Source organism: Rhincodon typus, chromosome 15 (assembly GCF_021869965.1).
Source record: "Rhincodon typus isolate 14 chromosome 15, sRhiTyp1.1, whole genome shotgun sequence".
In the NCBI taxonomy this organism is placed as follows: domain Eukaryota; kingdom Metazoa; phylum Chordata; class Chondrichthyes; order Orectolobiformes; family Rhincodontidae; genus Rhincodon; species Rhincodon typus.
Window position 1 is genome coordinate 36,498,523 of NC_063346.1, and position 20,166 is coordinate 36,518,688.

The 20,166-nt window shown below is 39.9% G+C and overlaps 1 protein-coding gene across 9 annotated transcripts in view; it reads right to left on the reverse strand.

The window, feature by feature from the left end:
• Window positions 1-20,166, reverse strand: part of znf423 (zinc finger protein 423) — a 333,162-nt gene that overhangs the window by 48,249 nt on the left and 264,747 nt on the right. The gene's annotated exons all lie outside the window — the stretch shown is intronic.

Below are 20,166 nucleotides of genomic sequence, written 5' to 3' on the forward strand. Positions count from 1 at the left end.
TTCTTTAACAGTTAGACAACACTCATAGGCTACAACGAATCCTAACATTATCAGTCAATTAGAGATGGGTTGCGCGATTACATTTTTGACGCAATTTGGCAATTGTGCTCCAACAATAAACTAGTCAGAAAGTAATGAATTAAATACAAACTTGAGGAGGAAACTGTAATAGAAAATATATCTGAAATAAATCTGAAATCCTTCTTCGCCTGGTGGAGATAGGATGTAATTTTACAGGCTCCCTGAAGGCTCCTAGGAGGTATGGGTGCTGATAAATGCCAGACAGGCATGTCAGGATGGCTGCCTGACGCAATCCTGTTGGTTGGGAAGTTTTGCAACAGTAGGAAAGTTACAGATTTGGCATACTGCCAAGCAGAGGTGGCTGGTGAACACAGACAATTAAAAACCAATTAAGGGCTACTTCCTGGGGTCACTGGCATTTAGCTGGTGGTGGAACTGTTCCTCAGCAATGTGGGAAGACTATAAGCTTCAAGAGAGCAGCCAACCTTGGGTTTCGGGATTAGTGCAGATGGAGCTGAATGCTCATGGCCCAAGGAGGAGAGTGCCAATGGCAGAGACCATTCCCGTGGCCCCAGTGGTGTCACTGGAGAGATTTCCCTCTACTTGTCAGGTGCTTTCTTCTCAGCCCCAACAAATTCTTCTCAATCCCTGCTAGGACACCGCAAAACAGAGCAAACCTCCATATTAGCATGCAGGATTATACAAGGAGGGAGTCAATGAGTAGTGCCCAGGGACTATGTGTTCTTTTAAGTTATTCATGGAACGTGGGCCTCACTACTTCACCTCAATTGTGCTGCAAAGTCGGATCCAGGGAGCCTTAGCGCTAGAACTAGCTTAAGTGATGATCTAGAAAAGGAGTTCTCAATTCTTCTGAGGCCTCCCTCCTGTGTTATAAAGGTTCTATGCAAACCCTAAAACATAGTAGCTTTTCTGCAAGAAATAAATAATATAAATAAAAATACATTTATTCTTTTTGTTTTTACTTACCTGAAAATCTTTGGCTGGTGCTTAGCAACAATTCTCAGAAATACATAAACCTAGAATCAAATACCTCAATAAAAATGCATTTTGTGGCACAATGGTAGTATCCTCACCCCTGGACGTGGAGGCCTGAGTTCAAGTCCCACCTGCTCCAGAGGTATGTAATAACATCTCTGAACAGATTGATTGGAAAAATAGGTTAACTAAAAAAAACAACTTGAAAAATTAAAAATACATTTTTAGAAAGTCTTCAATGACACACTTTTGACACAGTAGATTGGGTTCGTGCCCCTGAGCTCTGGATCCAAGCCCCAATCCATGACTTGGTGGCCAAGGAAGGCGCATTCTTAATATGGCCAAAAGGGTTGGGTGTCAACTTCCAAATCCTTCCAACATATAATGGTAAGAGCAGGAGAAACTCCTAGTCTACCATATCATGGAATTAAACTGAAACTTCTACTAGCACTGTCCATAGATCCACGCCACAACTTACATGGAAACATGTATTATGCCACTACAACACAGACTCTGTATGAGCATGGCTGGCTCAACTGGATGGACAGGTGCCAAAAATATGGTTCAATTCCATTCCTGGATTTGGGACCTGCCTTGCTATCCTATATTTGGTGGAGATCATCGTGTTGGGGGTCAGATCTGCCTCTGATAGAGAGTTCAGTCATAAAGCAGCAGCTCGTAACCTTATCATTTTTACTGCTCAGATACATTAAATTCTTTATTCTGTCTCCAACCGAGTTCCTCTTGATACCTGACTGTCATCATGAAGGGCAAATAGATCTAGAAAGCTAATAAAATGATTGACACCCTCAAAACTGGCACTTTTATCGTCTTCCAGTGTTGCTGACTGGGCTCTGTCTGGTTAACAGCTTTGAACATTTTCACATAGTTAAAGCATTTGCATAGAAACATCGAAAATAGGAGCAGAGCAGGCCACTCAGCCCTTTGAGTCTGCTCGGCCATTCACTATGACCCTTGCTGATCATCGAACTCAGTAGCTGTTCCTGTTTTTCCCCCATTTGATTCCTTTTAGCCTCAAGTGCTATATCCAATTCCTCCTTGAATTCAGACAATGCTTTGGTCTTGACTGCTTCACACATCAAAATCATTTAAGAATGCAAGGACCCTAAGTATTGAGGAGAATTCACTCAGAGAAATGTAACTATTTGTTCTGAATTGTTAGCAGTTAATGTTTTACAAGATGTAATTTTTTTTCTAAAACTCCTTAGATTAGGTCCCATTCGAATGCAAGTTATTCAAAAAAAGGAGGGATAGAAAGCAGGAAGTTACAAGCCAGTTAGTTTAACATCTAACATTGTGAAATTGCTAGAATTTATTATTAAAAAAGTTATAGCAGTGCAATCAGATGAGCTTAAAGTACTCAGACCAGTGACATGGTTTTCATATTTAACAATCTATTGGAGATTTTTGAGGAAGTGGCATGTGCTGTGGATAAAATAGAACTGGTGGGTGCATTGTACTTAAGAGTTGTAGATGGCATCCGATAAAGTGACACATCAAACATTAATATGGAAAATAAAATCTCATGGTGTTGTGAATAACATATTGACATAGACAGAACATTGGTTGGCTAACAGGAAGTAGTGAATGGGCATAACTGGGTCTTTTTCAGATGGCGAGGTGTAATGAATGGTTCTCGACAACAACTGTGTTGGGGCCTCAATTGTTTACTATTTGTACAAATGATTGGATGAAGGGACAAAATGGATTTCCAACTTTGCTGACATTACAAACTTAGGTAGCAACCGAAGTTGTGAAGAGGACACAAGGACATTACGCAAAGATATGGCCAGGTTAAGTGAGCAGGCAAAGATTTTGCAAATGAATAATAATGTGGGAATGTATGGTATTGCCCATTTTGGCAGGAAGAATAAAAAAAATCTAATTGGTGATATATTGCAGAACTCTGAAATGCAGAGGCATCTGATGGCCCAAATACAAGAATCGCAAAAGTCTATGAAGCAGGTACAGCAAGAAAGAATGTTATCATTTATTGTGAGGGGAATTCAATTCAATTCAAGTCAATTCAATTTAAATACAAAAGGTGAGGACTGGGTCAGACAGTAGCTCAGTGGTTAGCACAGCTGCCTCACAGCACCAGGAACCTGGGTTTGATTCCAGCCTTAGGTGACAGTCTGTTTGGAGTTTGCACTTTCTCCCTGTGTCGGCATGGGTTTCCACTGGGTGCTCCAGTTTCCTCCCACAGTCCAATCATATGCAGATTAGGTGGATTGAACCATACAGATGTACTGCATAGAAACAAACCCGGCAGAGCAACTCGTCCATGTTGACCAGATATCCTCAATTAATCCAGTTCCATTTGCCAGCATTTGGCCCATATCCCTCTCAACCCTTCCTATTAATATATCCATCCAGATGACTTCTAAATGTTGTAATTTGTACCAGCCTCTGCCACTTCCTCTGGCAATGGAATGCTAAACTGCCATGCCAAATTGTCTGCAGTGTCCAGGGATGTGTAGGCTAGGTGGGTTAGCTATGGAAAATGTAGGGTTACTGGGACAGGATAGGGGGGTAGCTGTGTGTGTGGGATGCTCTTTGGAGGGTCTGGGCAGACTCAATGGTCCAAATAGCCTCCATTCATACTGCAGGGATTCTATGGTTTTCGGTTATGCTTCAGTTATACAGGACACTGGTCACTCTGTTTAAGGGAGGATGTAAATGAATTTGAAGCAATTCAGAAAAAAATTACTAGGCTAATACTTGGAATGAGAAGGTTGTCTTATGAGGAAAAGTTTTAAAGATCCCAGACTTGGATCCACGGGAATTTAGAACAGTGAGAGGCGATTTGATTGAAACATACAAGATGCTCTGACAACGTGGATGTGGAGAGGACACTTCCTCTTAAGAGCAATGGTCCCTTTATTATTTTCTGCGTCCATCATCCTAATCGCATCCAGAAAGCCTGCGCAGCTTGGACGGAACAATGCTTGTAGGAGAATTAGAATTAAGGGCCCCTGTTTAAAAATTAGGGGCTGCCCATTTAAAATCGAGATGAGATGATTTTGTTTCTCTCAGAGCGTCATGAATCTGTGGAAATCCTCACGAAAAGGAGGAGGACACTGAGCCCTTGAATATTTTTAAGGCAGAGATTTGATAGATTCGTGTTAAGCGAGGTGGTGAAAGATTATCAGGGATAGGCAGGAATGTGGATTTGAAGTTACAATCAGATCAGCAATGATTTTATTATTGAACAGGCTCAGGGGCTGAATGGCCCGTTCCTGATTTATATTCTTACATCATAAGTACACCTTCTCTGGGTATTTTTGGCAGACTCCTTGAAACCATCTTGCAGCCCTGCAGGGGTCCATGGACCACCAGAGGGAGTTACTGATCAACAGTACATGAACTAAAAGAATACTTCTTTTGTAACAACTTAAGTAACTACCATCTCCCAGTCAAAGCTGCTAGCAAAGTTTGAAAGTAGTACATCAAAATGGTGATTAGGCACTACTCAGAATGAGTTCAGTAATGACAAGCAACTACATGGAAAGGGGCCCAAACCTATATAATTCTAAAAAAGATCTGGGTTTCAAGTCTGAATCCAACACTTCAAGGTACCACATCCCAGTGCTTAACACACTTAAATTTGTAAACCCCTGAGACAACAAAGTTTATCCATATATCTGCACAATAAGTCAAGAGCAGATCACTACATTTAATGTAATTAGGCAGCTAAAACACACAGCATTCTGTCAACACAGTAGATGCTTTCTAAAAGCTTTACTGAAAAATACAAATAAGCAGAAGTTAAAAGGAGACGCACTCCCTTAACTTACTAATGTATGCAAGATGTACATTTCTCTGGCTCACTGTATTTCTGAATGAGCCATGCAATAATACAGAAAATAAATATTTGCGTTTTCATTGTTAATTTAACAGACAAACTGTACTTAAGGGAGTTCATCGTGTTGGCATTGAATTAAAACTATAAAAGCTTTAATCCCCTTTTGTGTATAAAGTTACAGCTGGAGCTTAAAATCTTTCAGAATACACAGATTTAAAACAAAGGTAATTATTTATTGTCCTTCTAGACATTAAATGGAGTGGAATAAGCAATCTGCTGACTTCTCACTCATGGCAGTTATGATCTACTATTGCACTCCTTGGAAACTGTCACCACAGATGAATGCACTAGTATAAATATTGTCTAGAATCCCCTTAGGGATCAATGTCTGCTACAGTTCATGTTGTTTACATTTCAAAGCTGCTATAGCTCTGTGAACAATAATTATTGATTAATTGATTAAAAAGACAATTGCATCCTCTTTTTCAACATTTTAACAAATGCTAATGAATTTTGAACGCAGATCAGTCTGTTCAAAACAAGGGTACCAGCTACATCAGTGGCTAAAAGTCATAAATTACTGTGCAGTTAAAAAAAATCTAAGCAAATATGAGTTCGCAGCAGGGAACTAATAATGCGCCTCCAGCTGTTCCAGTTAACCTGCAAATGTGGCCATCTGCACCTCAGGAGAGAAAGAAGAAAGAAAGATGGTGCCAGGGAGAAAGGAGAAGGAGGAAATACCGCCAGCACAGGCAGAACCTGCACCCAGAGCAGCAGGGGTGACCTTGCTACTTATGACCAGGCAGACACAAAGTACTGGCTAAAAAGACGAATAGTATACTTAATGTATGCAAACAGCTTTCTAATAGTCATAGTTCTATTGTGGTCTTTGCAGTTTTAATGAGAAAGTAGACTTCCTTTTTAATATTCATGCTCTCATTGCATGGTACCTGTTTATTGATGTGGTACAGCGCATACACAAATCACACAGCAATAAACACTCTTAAGGTGGTTCTCAAGTATCTTAAATGTCTTAAATTAAAACCACACTTGCTCCAGGACTTTTGGATCATTATAATTAACAGCACGTTCAAATGAAAGATCATTGACTATGAAATGTTAATTTTGTTTCTCTCTCCACAGATGCTGTCTGACCTAGTGAGCATATCCAGCATTTGGTTTAAGATTCCAACATGCATGATACGTGCTATTAATCAAAAGCACAATATCTGTTGGTTGGCTTCTGTCTACATGTTTCTTATTTTCATCAGAAAATTGTATTTATATAGCATCTGTAACATTGTGGCATATCCCAAGTCACTTCAAAAGAGGGTCATGCAACAGATTTTAACATCCTGTGACTCAAAGAGGTATTTGTTCGAATGGCCAAAGCATGAACAATCAGGGAGGTTTTGAGGAGTGTCTTAAAAGATTAAAAAAAGGCAAGAAGCAGACAGGTGTAAGAAGGGTATTCCAGAGCCGAGGGCCAAGATACCTGAAGGTATAGACACAATTGGTACACTGATTTATACTAAGTTGTTCAAAATGCCTGAAGTACAAGAGCACAGAAAGCTCAGAAGGTTGTGGGGCTAAAAGAGGTTACAGAGATTGGGATGGGTAAGATCATGAAGGGATTTAAAAACAAACATGAAAATTTAGTGAGCACAGACATGGTATGTGAATATACTATGGTGCATTTTAGGAAACAGACAGTAGTCTTAAATGATCATAAATTTAAGGAGGGTAGGATATGGGAGACTGGCCAGGAGTGCTTGGGGTGATTTAAATTTAGAGATAACAAGGCATGGGTGTGGTTTTCAGCTCAAGTGATCTGGGGTGAGGGGTCAAAGTTATGTGGTATTAAACAGGTAAGAGTAAGCAGTCTAATCAACGATGAAGTTGTGTGCTCGGAACTTCATCTCAGGGTCAAATTTGGCACCAAGATTGCTAGCAGTCTGATTCAGCCATAGATAGTTGAAAGTAGGAGGGATTTTCTGGTGTTAAAATGTTCTTAAGTTATCAAAGAACTGAGAGGTATGGATTTCAGTTATTCACAAACTGAACCAGCATGGGCACAGACTTATTTCAAAATTACCCAATATTGTGACCACAGCATTTGTTGGGGAAAACTCACTTTAAGATTGAACATCATGTGCCACTGTGTCTACCATATTTAAATTTATATTTATTTTATTAAACTTATATCTGAATGAGCAAGTTGAATTAAACCTTAAAGTTGGATAACTTTTTTTTCTGGCAACATAGTATTCTAACATATTTAAATATTGAACCACATCAGTTTGTACATCTTTACTGATTTCTTGGTACTTAATATTTTTCCAGATTTTATTACCATATGTTTATTTTTTCTAAAACTACCTTTTTCTCTATGAAAACAAATTAACTGGGAATCTATTTAAAGACAACATGATATATGAAAAAAAAACCAGGAGACAAGGGAAAGGAAGTAAGAAACTGAGGAATGGATATAAAACAGCAACTGAATGATTATTAAAGAATGTTACTCTTCTCCTAATGCACTATGATGCTACAGGATGCATAATGGTGTATTTATCACTTCATAATTACAGGTAATTCTTGAAGAAAATTTGCACCTCAACACAACAGAATTTTTTTTAGACAAAGCTTTGTGGGGAAAGATTCTAATTTATAAGTTTAAACAATTCGTAGACAATTGAGTTCGTCTTTTTACTTTTGTATTTGCATACACTAAATTATTTAGTTCAGCAGCAACAATGACAGATTAGAAAAGAAGCAATATCACTGATGTGGCGGGAAGAGGGAATCACAATTTAATTCTTGATATCCTGATAGGTTGAAGAAACATTCCCCCATTTTCAACAATTTAACCCACCTTGCTACTTCAACACGATACCACATTTTAAAATAAGATATTCGACAGGAATTGGTTTCCATTTTTGCAAGAATTGATTTCTCTTTTAAACTGCACAATGATATTATAATTTTAAAATAGGGATGAGCAACAGATTAAAAAATATTAAAATTCTGGATTAGCGTTGTCTTGGGGAATGTGATCAAAGTATTATTCCATGGATTACTTACTGATTATTCTATTTAAACTTTGAGGTTTAAAAATGTAAAATAATTTAAAAATGGATTCAACAAATATTTTAATTGTTTTGATCAAATAAATATTGTGCTTCAAAATAATCTATGGCAAGATATGACAGCTTGCATTAGTAAAAATTTATCTTAAACACAATGGACCATAATGTGCTATGGGAGTTAATCTAATCTGCTGCTAGATTTGGCGTTGCACGTTTAGGTTTCAAGCAGGCCAAGCAACTATTTCACGTAAACAATGAGACTGAAGGATCGTGAAATTAATAGTGCAAGGATGGAGAAGAAAGCTAAGTAAAACTGGTGGAATCCAATGTCAAATCAGGATTAATAAGGCAGGGAATGTTTGGAGAGACAGATAGAAATGAGACAGAGAGAAAATGTTAACTTCTGCATTTCTTTAACACCTCAGCTATAAATTAAAACTTGAGGAATGAGATTATATATCTGATCCAGTGCTCAGAAGATGACAGAAATTAACCCTTATCAAACTTAGATTGAAATAGACAAGACTTAAGTTTCTATAGGGAATTCCTTTCATATCTATCGCGCGGCGACTGCAACTTCACTCCACTTAATGCAATTTAATGGTGACTTATTACTATATGGCAGAACAATTAAGTAGAATACTAAACAGCATCTTCCAGAGGTATTAACTGCACAGTACTGCCAGATAATTTTAAGTAACCTTGTTACGTTATTTAAAAATTCTATCAATTTGGTTTTGACCCATTTACCTGCTGAGCAGTACTGGACAAAAGTTGATCCCTAACAAAAGAAAAAGCAGCTATTTGATGGTCCAAATGTCTCTTTTCCTTTGATGTCTATGTCTACCTCTACAACACTGCCCAACTTTGTTACTGCATCAGCTTGTCTGCTGCTCAAACTCTCATCCATGTCCTGTTACCTTTAGACTGGACTATTCCAATGCATTCCTGGTCAGTCTTTCATTCTATCCTTCCTAAACTTGACACCATCCAAAGGCCTCGAGCATTTGCCCTTACTTGCACAAAAAGCCATTCGGTGATCACCATTGTGCTCAATCTACATTGGCTCCTAGTTAAACAATGCCTTGATGTTAAAATTCTCTTCCCTGTTTTCAAATCTTTCCACAGTTTTGTCCTTCTCTAGATCCATAATGTCCTCCAACTACAAGACACTCTGAAATTGCTGAGCTCATTTTATTCTGCTCTCTTGAGCACCCCAGATTTCAACTAATGTACTATTAGTAGTTGCATTTTCAGATATCTCAGCCCTATGCTCTGCAATTCCTCACTGTGAGCTGGACACGTACTATCAGTCTGGATCTGTCCGCTCCCTAGACATCACAAATGTCAGTTTGTAACATTTAGCTCGGACATGGTAGACTGGGGAAATTGCACCCACTTTGTGGGGACGGACCTGGAGGTCCTGGTTTTTGAGGCAGTGCAGAGTTGGGACTTACTCATCGTCCAAAACCAGCAGTGAAGGTAACAACACTAGCCAAGGTCAAGCTGGTCCAAGTTTGCCACAGGGGTTAAAGCAATCTCAGCCATCAGGTGATCAGTGACCTTCTCCACCCGCCAACATAAGTACTATATCTTCTTGGATACTTCATATACTCTTCCTCTGCTACTATAACCACCTCCAACCAAGGCTCTGTGCTCTACCACTCTCAACAATGCCTGAAACACCTTCCCTTACTCACTGCCACCCACCTGAACCCTCGACACCACTAACCCTGAAAGCCCTCTGTGCTGTCCTATTCACTCAACTGGACACTTCCCCATCTACACCAAAAGCAACAATTTATCACCCACCTTCATCTCTCTTAATACCTACCTCATGGTCATTCCAGGAGGAAAACAGACCACATGGAAGCACAAAGAGTCAAGATGGGTGATGGGCTATCTGACATTCAGCTCATCACCCCTTAAGACGGGAGGATCCTGACTCTCTGACCGCTCTGGGTGGCAAACTGACTGTTTCCTAGCCTGTGGCCTGGTGCCATTCTTGAAGATGTATGCTGCACCTCTCTAATCATTCCTAAAGGATGTGTAAATAATTATCCTATCTTACCACCATTTAAAAATGTTTCTTTAATGGAATTTTGTGGGAGTGTATTACAGCATAGTTGCTTCCCATAGGGACGATAGCTTAGCGGGGAAGTTAGTATGGAGAAAGGGATGCTGGAGGAGGGCTGTTGCGGCCTTGGAGGCTGCCCTTAGTTTTCTGTCCCAGCAGCCCGAGTGAATGCTATCTCCCTTGACTTTACTGAGGCCTGCTGACAACCATGACAAACTTCTTTCCTTCATGCACATGCTCCACTACATGACAAGACAGAAGTAATAGGAGCCTCTGGCTAAAGGGGAATACTGCAAAATGTCAATGCAAGGCCGGGATGCTGTAAGTGCTCAAGTCAACTCAGAGGGAGTATTATGACAGCAAGCAAAGAGCCCGAGTTGCAGCCTGGTCCAGTTCAGGAGCTTGGTGCATGTCCCTGAGCACACACTGCTTTTGCCGCAGCATCACAATAAGAGTTGTTGGTGCAACAATGAAACACAGAAGCTTCCTGTACATGGATCAGAGATACGCCATGAAGGTTCTTCGAGGCTGGCACATGTCAGACGGCAGAGTCTGTGGAATTGGGCTGTGCGCACTCATAGAGCATATGCTGAGATGTTGGTGCTTGCTGTGCAACACCAAGCTCCTTCGAAGCAAGCAGAGTCCCTACTCTGTTTTCCAGGTCTAGTTTTCTCGATGTCTAGCTTGTTTGGCGAGTTTGGTAGACAGCTAAATGTTAGTGAGCGAGTTTTTCCTTCAACAGGGCTTTTAACAGGTAACAATTCCTTTAATAGGCAACTGGCTGCTGCCTAGCCAGAAACCCATCATATCGCTTGTGAAAAACATAAAAGAGATGTGGCCCTATGACTTTGAGGTGGGCCCCCTAGCACTTCTTGTTTGATTGTGCCACAAATCATGTCATAGCCCACATCATTCTGAACCCGGTAAGATTCTACCCATAATTTGTTGTTGATTGTCCAAGGACCCAGGTATAAATATGGAAGTTGCATCCAAAGAATTTTCAACTCCTAGCACAGAAAATTCACTTTAGCACAGTCCAAATATTAGTGGTGGTAAATGCTATAACCAAGCTTGGATTCCTAGAAAGGAAATTTAGAAACAGTACATCTATATACAAATGGTTCTGACAGTATAGGAACTGTGGTCATGCAAATGTGTTCTTCAGGTAGACTGATGCACTTTTGATAGAACTTTCCAATCTTCAATGATAATTCCTAATATACACAGAAAGCTTCATTACAACATAACAAAATCTGTTTCCAACCTCAAAGCAAGGTTCAGCTTGGGAATACACTGAATAGCATGAGCATAATGTTATAAGACGCAGGACACTTGGCTCCTGCGGCAATACCCCCTTCCCCAAAATAGGCACACAGTTATTTAATGTCTGCTTAAAGATAAATTGAAGCTCTAAATTGCTAGCCATGGTTCAGGGATAGTACCCTTGCCTCTGGGTCAGAAGGTTGTGGGTTCACTCCTCACTTCTTGGACTTCAGCTTATCATTACTCCGAGAATGACTGAGAGCAATTCATTGGATCTACACAAACTTAAAATATGTCCACATGGGCTAAGTTGAGGAACACAGTCTTTAATAATGATTGTAGAGGGCAAAGGCAAAACTAGATAACTCTTATATATAACAGAAATGGTAAAAGACATCAATGTGGTGGTGTTTCCAAGAATGTTTTCAATCATAAATTCACAGAGGGGCATACAATCTCCTTCAATATTCCAACTGTTGCACGCATTAATTTTTGGTTTGGGGTGTTTATGCAGGATGGCTGTCCAGCCAGAAGGCTATTGGAAATGTTGAGTGTGATGGCAAGAGGGGCACCGTTGAGGATTTCAGCAGCTGATGAGCTCAAACACAGCAGAGACAGATGATGTTAGAGTCATAGTCAACCAGCTTTGTAATGAGAGGAAATTAGGTAGGAAACCATGCTTAGGTTGAAGTAGCATACCATGGTCACAAAAAAGCCAAGCCAAACTTCAGACATGGTAAAAGAGGTAGAGTTTTTGGCTTTTGTCTTACTAACATGTAACTGGAAGAACTTGTCTCATCCATGACTCATAACCAAACCAACAGTTGCACAATACAGAGGCAACATAAAGTCCTGTAGAACCTTTCTTCAAGAGATCCAAGGGATAGTGACTATTTCTATAATAAACAGATTGTCTATAGTAAATGCAAATGATGGGTCTTTTAGATCAAATAGCCTATTCTTGTTCTATGTTTCTGATAGTCATGTTTTTACAAGCAAGAAAAATGTTAATCCCTTGAGATAGACATATTTCCCAAAAAGACTTGCCTTTCGTAATTCTGAAAACACATTGAGCAACATGTATTTACATTTGCAATACCAATTATAAATGGAGTGCAACAAAGTATTTTTCCTTTACACAAAAGTCTTAATAAACTAAGATAAAAATATAATTTTTTGTAAGAACACTAAGCCACGCCACAGCTATTTACAAGCCAAACAGCAGAATTATCAATGTGCCTTTATTGTTCTAATGGCTGAATTTGTTAATAAATGAAGCAGGCAATTTTTTAATTCAGGAAGCAAGGACCACAGGAACCTGTAATGTGATTTGTTTAATCCAATCCATTTTGCATTTAATAATTTTTTCTCCTGCACCCTCTGTCCCACCTCCTCCCCACCAACACATCCAGCAATCACAGCCGTACAATTCTCAGCTAAGGAGGCAAACCACCAGCTGCCAAAACCCTGTCAACAGCGGGCTAAGGTGACTCTTCTACTCCATTGCTTGCTCCAATACACAACTGACATTAGGAACTTAAAAGATATAGAATAACAATGAGAATTCATTTTGTTTCAATGTGTGGCGAGTATGCACAACCCCAATCTGCCCCGCTACTTTCTGACTCAGTAATAAAGCGATAACATGTATGAAATATTTTTAAAATGCACCTAACAGTCTGAAATAAGCAAGAAGTCCAATAAAGATTGTTGCATAAGACACTCAGTGCTGTCCAGTGATCTGTATCTACTGTAACACTTGTCTTATTAACGTTGCTTTTTAAACAGCTGTGTTTTTGTACAGTAAATTTATGAAAATTTCAACCTAATCCCATGAGTCCTGTTGCAGAGGGAATTTTCAACAACCTTAGCTCTATAAACACTAGACTTATTGAACCACTGATTGTCCCCAAAATGATAGTCTAATGACTGCAGGCAAGGACATATCGAGTATTAGCCACATGTAGTGGCAAACAAAACCACAAGAGCAGGCAGCAGCTTGTTCTTAAATGGATTCTCTTGTAAATGGTGAATGTTTTCACCATGTATAATCACACCCAATTTTCAAAAACTCAATTTTTTTTATTTATGGGAACATCTATGCTACAGTATGGTTCTTTCTTTAAGTTGGAGTAATTTACTTCAAACTAGCACATCTAATGGTGAACAGATCTTTGAGAATATACCAGAGGGATGTGGCTCAGCCACATGTAACTCAATATATGTCAACAGCTGTAAAAATATTGGTTGGGGTAGGCAGAAAAAAATCCATACGCACAGATCATGTGCCCTGCTTACTAGTTATAAGTGCTTTCAGATTTCCCCCTTGCAAACAGTAATTGGGTAATTCTGGCATGAGCAGTCATAAAACCAGAGGTTTTCTTTGAGGTTGGATGATCAAAAAGGCTGTAAATGAAAATGATCTTAATGTCTGAGGCCTACTGAGTGACCATGGCTCTGTCTGTAGCATAAGGGTTTGTTCTAATCTTTCCAACTGCAATGTTTCAGCAGCCCATATTCCTGGGGAGTTCACAGCTCCCCAGGGTGAAAATACAGTAAATTCTAGCTAATCCCCTCTGCATACAAATGAGCCCCTGGTACTTGAAAACTGCAGGACCAGACGGCTTGAATACACTGCTGGTTTTCTGGTCACATGCTTTAGCGAGCAAACAGAAAAACGAATGACAAATATTACATGATACACAATATATATCTGACATTGCCAAATACAATTTCAGCTAAAGTTTACAAAGCTGTTGGCAATAATAAATGCCTGCAGTTTAGTCTTCAGATGACTAGCATCCACTGCAATCATTGTGGCTGAGTTGGGAATTCAGACTCACCACAGTCTGGAGTCCAGTCCGGGCTATAGTCCCTTCCCTTTCTCAGCTAGACGCATGCTTCCTTGTGAAATCAAAAGGCTTACTGTCACTCTTCCGATGGTGCAGCCTTCCTGCTATGATATGTATGGAAGTGATGAGGAATCAGAATGCTGCTCTGGCACCGCTATGGAGCCCTGAGGTTTTGCCCAATTTAGCTAGGGACCTTATAAAAGTAGAGCTTGTCTGCTTTCATGCATGCTAAAATCCCTCAGTTGTATTGCAGTGTGCTAACTGTGTATAAAAAAGAACAATGGCTTCATGAAAATCATTGCTCATACTGTTTCAGTGAAATCCCTAATGCACTGCCTGATGGTTAGTTTGATTTTCCTTAAATATAATTCACAGCCTTGTATTGTGTCATTCTGTAGGGCTTCTTTCACCACTTCAATATACTTAATTGTAATAAGAAAATATATACTTTGAAAGGGGACAATAAGAATGACCAATACAAATAAACAAAATCATGTTTAAATTTCTGTTAACAATCTACCACCACATAGATTGGTAACCAGTCATTGCAAAATAACTTCTGTTTTGAATTACGGAGAGAGAATTCTCTCTAGGTTCGAATTGACCCTATTGTCTACAAGTCATGAAATGAACATGAGGTAGGAGCAGATGAAATATAGACAATTCAACTGTGCTGTTCATTGGGTTATTCAATTATCAGAAGCGTTGTTTAATTTCAAAGAAAACACAATGGAATTAATGGAAGTGGTCAAACATTAAAAACAACCTGAAATGCAACATTAAGAAAACCACAGGTCACTTGCTCATCTTGTATTATTGACTCCGTACAAAATGCACTACACTGTATCACAAAGAGAAAACATATCAATCCTAAATCTATTCAACACATACTTTGGCTGATATTTTAAAAATGTAAAATGTACAGAGAAAAAAATGAAAAATGAAATAACACCTGAACAGAGAACACAAGGAAATACAACTTCTCATGTTCAAAGTAGACGTAATGTTTCTGAAGTGACTATGAAAAAAACTTAAGATTACTTCTGTCTGCAAACAAATATTTAAGCTTATCCAAAAGAACTCATGTAGGAATAAAGTGGTGGCTTGCACACCTATTTATGGTACAGGAAGTAGAAAATAAATCATTTAACCCAATTTCTGTTCCCCATGGGGGGAAAAGATATAATTTCACTGCCCAATGATGTGCCAAGTGAAATAAAATATGATAAATCACATTGGCTTCATGGCACAGCAGGTTACTGCATTAACACACTGTGCTACAGTGTTAGGACTTAGGTTGGTACTTCAGAGGCCTTATGTGGCAAGTCCAATGCCAGGGTGATATAACTGCAAAAATGTAAGATGTATTGCACTTCCCTAAAAGAGAAAAGGAAGACTATGAATCGGAGTAAATAATGTCATTGGCACAGGCTTGCATGTGGATGAAATAATGACATTTGCAGCACCTTGGCTAGGGTACCCTCCATTTAACTGTTTGAAGAAAGATGACTGCCTGAAGTACTTCACAAAAGACATTCTTCAGAATGGGTGAAAATCTATTAATCATGTTAGACTGTTATTCTACAATTACAGAAACAAGCCATTCAGCCCAACCAATCATGCAGGCATTAAAGCTCCATTGAACCATTCTCTCATCCTTTGCCATCTAAACCTACATTATAACCATCTAATCCCTTCTTCATCAAATGCTTGGTTAGTTTCCCCTCGAAGGCAGGCAAATTACTCATTTCCCCAAATGGGAGGCGAGGAGGGTTTAATAAGAAACAAAAAGATGGCAGACCAATTAAATGCACACTTTGGTTCTGTCTTTACAAAGTAGCGCACAAATAATGTTTCGAGAACATTGGTGAACAGGGATCTTGTGAGAGGAGGAATTGACGGAAATCACTAACAATAGGGAAATAGTGTTGGGGATTAAATGCTGGTAAAACACTGGAGCCTGTCAATCTATATCCCATACTCTAAAATAATGAATATATTGGTAGTCATCTTCCAAGATGCTACAGACTGTGGAATGGTTCTTACGGTTTGGAGGGTAGCTAATGTCACCACATTATTTAAAAAAGGAAGTAGGAAGAAACCAGCGAATTACAGACTGGTTAGCCCTACATTAGTAGTGGGGGAAATGTTAGAGTTTATTATAAAAAGATTTAATAGCACAGCATTTGGAAAACAGTGCCAGAGCCTGGCAGAATCAGCATGGGTTTACAAAAGGGAAATCATGCTCGACAAATCTACTGGAATTATTCAAGGATGTAACTAGTAGAGTTGATAAGGGGATACCTGCAGATGTGATTTACTTGGACTTTCAGAAGGCTTTCGACAAGATCCCACATTGGTGACCAGCATGCAAACTTAAGATTATCTGCCAAGCAGTTTTCTATTCAAAGGTGAAGAATAAACAGATCTTTCTCTGAATGGCAGCCAGTGACTTCAGGGATTGGTACTTGGACGCCAGCTATTCAAAATATACATAATGACTTGATTGAGGGAATAGAAAGTATTATCTCCAAGTTTGCAGATGATACGAAGCTAGCTGGAAGGATGAGCTATAAGGAGGATGTGATTTGGAGAAATTGAGCAAGTGAGCAAATGCGTGGCAAATGAAGTATAATGTGGACAAATGTGAGGTTATCCACTTTGGTAGCAAATAAAGGAAGGCAGATTACCTAAATGGTAATACATTTGGGAAGGGGGAGGTGCTACGAGACTTGGGGGTCCTTTTAGACTAGTCGTTGAAATTAAGCATGTAGGTGCAGCAGGTGGTGAAGTAGTCAAATGGTCTGTTGGCCTTCATAGTCACAGAATTCAAGTACGGGTACTGGGATATCTTTCTGCAATTGGTACAGGCCTTGACAAGACTCCACCTTGAGTGCACCTGTAATGTGTGCAGTTTTTGTCTGCTTACCTGAGGATTGATGTTCTGGCTATGGAGGGAATGCCACAAAGATTTACTAGACTGATTCCTGGGATGGTAGAAGTAATGTAGGAAGAGAGACTGGATCGGTTAGGACTATAGTACTATGGAGTTTAGAAGAATGAGGCAGGAATTTCATAGAAACCTATAGAATTCTAACAGGACCAGACAGCATAAAAGTAGGATGGATGTCTTGGATGACCAGGGAGTCCAGAACCAAATACAGTAGGCCGTTTAGGACGGAAATGAAGAGAAATTTCTATCATCTAGAGAATAGTGAGCCTGTGCAATTATCTCCCACAGAAAGCAATTGTGGCCAAAACATTGAATATTTTCAACAAAGAGTTGGATATAGTTCTAAGGACTAAAGGAATCAAAGGACATGGGATGACCTTTTTGACCAGAGAAAGGGTAGGACAAGAATTGTAAAGGGAATTTGTGCACAGAGCCTAAAGAGATAGGAGAGGTCCTTAATGAATACTTTTCTTCAGTATTCACAACTGAGAGGGACCTAGTTGTAGAGGAGGACGTTATGAAACAGGCAGGTAGGCTAGAGGAGGTTGATGTTAGTAAAGAAGATGTGCTAGGAATTCTGAGGAAGTTGACGATAGATAAGTCCCCCGGGCCTGATGGGATTTATCCAAGGATTCTATGGGAAGTGAAGGACGAGATCGCAGGGCCTTTGGCGACGATCTTTTCGTCCTCACTGTCCACGGGTATAGTGCTGGAAGATTGGAGAGAGGCAAACGTCATTCCCTTGTTTAAAAAAGGGAACAGGGATAACCCCGGAAATTATAGGCCAGTTAGTCTTACGTCAGTGCTGGGCAAATTATTGGAAAGGGCTCTGAGAGACAGGATCTATGGATCACTTGGAAAGGCACAGTTTGATTCGTGATAGTCAGCATGGATTTGTGAGGGGTAGATCATGCCTCACAAACCTTATTGAATTCTTTGAAGAGGTGACCAAACACGTGGATGAAGGTGGAGAAGTGGATGCGGTATACGTGGATTTAAGTAAGGCGTTTGATAAGGTTCCCCATGGTAGGCTCATGCAGAAGGTAAGGAGGCATGGGATAGGGGGAAATGTGGCAGATTGGATTCAGAATTGGCTGACCCTTAGAAGACAAAGGGTGGTAGTGGATGGAAAATATTCAACATGGTGCTCAGTTACGAGTGGTGTACCACAAGGATCTGTTCTGGGTCCTCTTCCGTTTGTGATTTTTGTAAATGATTTGGATGAAGGCGTGGAAGGGTGGATTAGCAAGTTCGCGGATGATACGAAGGTGGTTCACGTTGTGGACAGTGCGGAGGGCTGTTCTAGGTTACAAAGGGACATTGATAGAATGCAGAGCTGGGCTGAGAAGTGGCAGATGGAGTTTAACCCTGAAAAGTGTGAGGTGATTCATTTTGGAAGGACCAACTTGAAAGCAGAATACAGGGTTAACAGAAAGATTCTTGGCAATGTGGAGGAGCAGAGGGATCTTGGGGTTCATGTTCACAGTTCCCTGAGAGCTGCCACCCAGGTGAACAGAGTTGTTAAGAAGGCGTATGGTGTGTTAGCTTTCATTAATAGAGGGATTGAGTTCAAGAGCCATGAAGTTATGCTCCAGTTATACAAAACCCTGGTTCGGCCACATCTGGAGTATTGTGTCCAGTTCTGGTCATCTCATTACAGGAAAGATGTGGAAGCATTAGAAAAGGTACAGAGGAGGTTTACCAGGATGTTGCCTGGAATGGAGGGAAGGTCTTACGAGGAAAGGTTGAGAGAGCGAGGGCTTTTCTCTTTAGAACGACGAAGGATGAGAGGTGACTTGATAGAGGTGTACAAAACGATCAGAGGTATAGATAGAGTAGCCAGCCAGAGACTTTTTCCTAGGGTGGAGGTAGCTTTTACGAGGGGACATAATTTTAAAGTGAAAGGAGGTAGATACCGGGGAGACGTCAGAGGTAGGTTCTTTACTCAGAGTGGTCGGGGCATGGAATGCATTGCCGGAGAGGGTAGTGGAGTTGGCCTCATTCGGGGCATTTAAGCGGCTATTAGATAGGCATATGGATGATAGTATAAGGTAGTGGTGGAGGTTAGATAGACCTGAGGTTTAGGGTAAAAGTTCGGCACAACATTGTGGGCCAAAGGGCCTGTATTGTGCTGTACTGTTCTATGTTCTATGAAAGCAGGAATAGGGTATGGAGTTGGATGAACAGTCATGATCATATTAAATTGTGGAGCAGGGCCAAATGGCCTATTCCTGCCCCTACTTTTATGTTTCACTGTTTCTGTTTAACCACTTGCTCGGGAAGGGAGTCCCACATTCTCACCATTTTTCATTCAACTTTATGGAGACTACCCTATTTTGATGACCTCAGGTTATGCTGATACCCACAAAAAGAAACATCCTTTCTATTTCTACTCTATCAAAACCTCTCACAATTTTAAGGACCTCTACTGGGTTGCTCCTTCAGAGAATGAAAATCCAGCCTATCAATCTGTTCTTACTAAGTAAACCTACGCATTTCTGGTATTCTTGTAAATATTCTCTGAACCTTCTTAAGTGCTCCTACATTCTTTTTAATAATACAGCAATCAGAACTGCACACACTACTATCAAGTATGATCTAATGAACATTCAACAGAATTTAGCTTTCCTACTTTTCAATTATACATGTTTAGAAAGACAGCCTACTTTTTGGTTTGCTTTTTAAAAATCTACTTGTTAACCTGTGACACAAGATTAAATGATTGGTGCATCTGGGTTTGCTGAGATCCTTTTGTTCTTTTACTACAGGTGGACTTGCACCTTTCTAATAATATGTCATCATCCTATCCATCTCATCAAAATGCATTACATCACATTTCATTCAAAAATAAACAGAAATCCAAGCAATGTCAAAAAGCACCCATATGGGTTGTTCAGGCCGCACTGACAAGTAGATATATTCCTTTACTATAAAAGCATGTTGGGGAAAAGGTCATGCATGTAACCAAATCCCTCACTAGTTTTTTGTTTGAAAATCACTCAAAACCAACTTGAAAAACCTTCCTTACAACAACATGGTCACAAGGAGCCAGGAGGACAAAGAAAAGAATGCTCAGGCCTTTCTCCAAA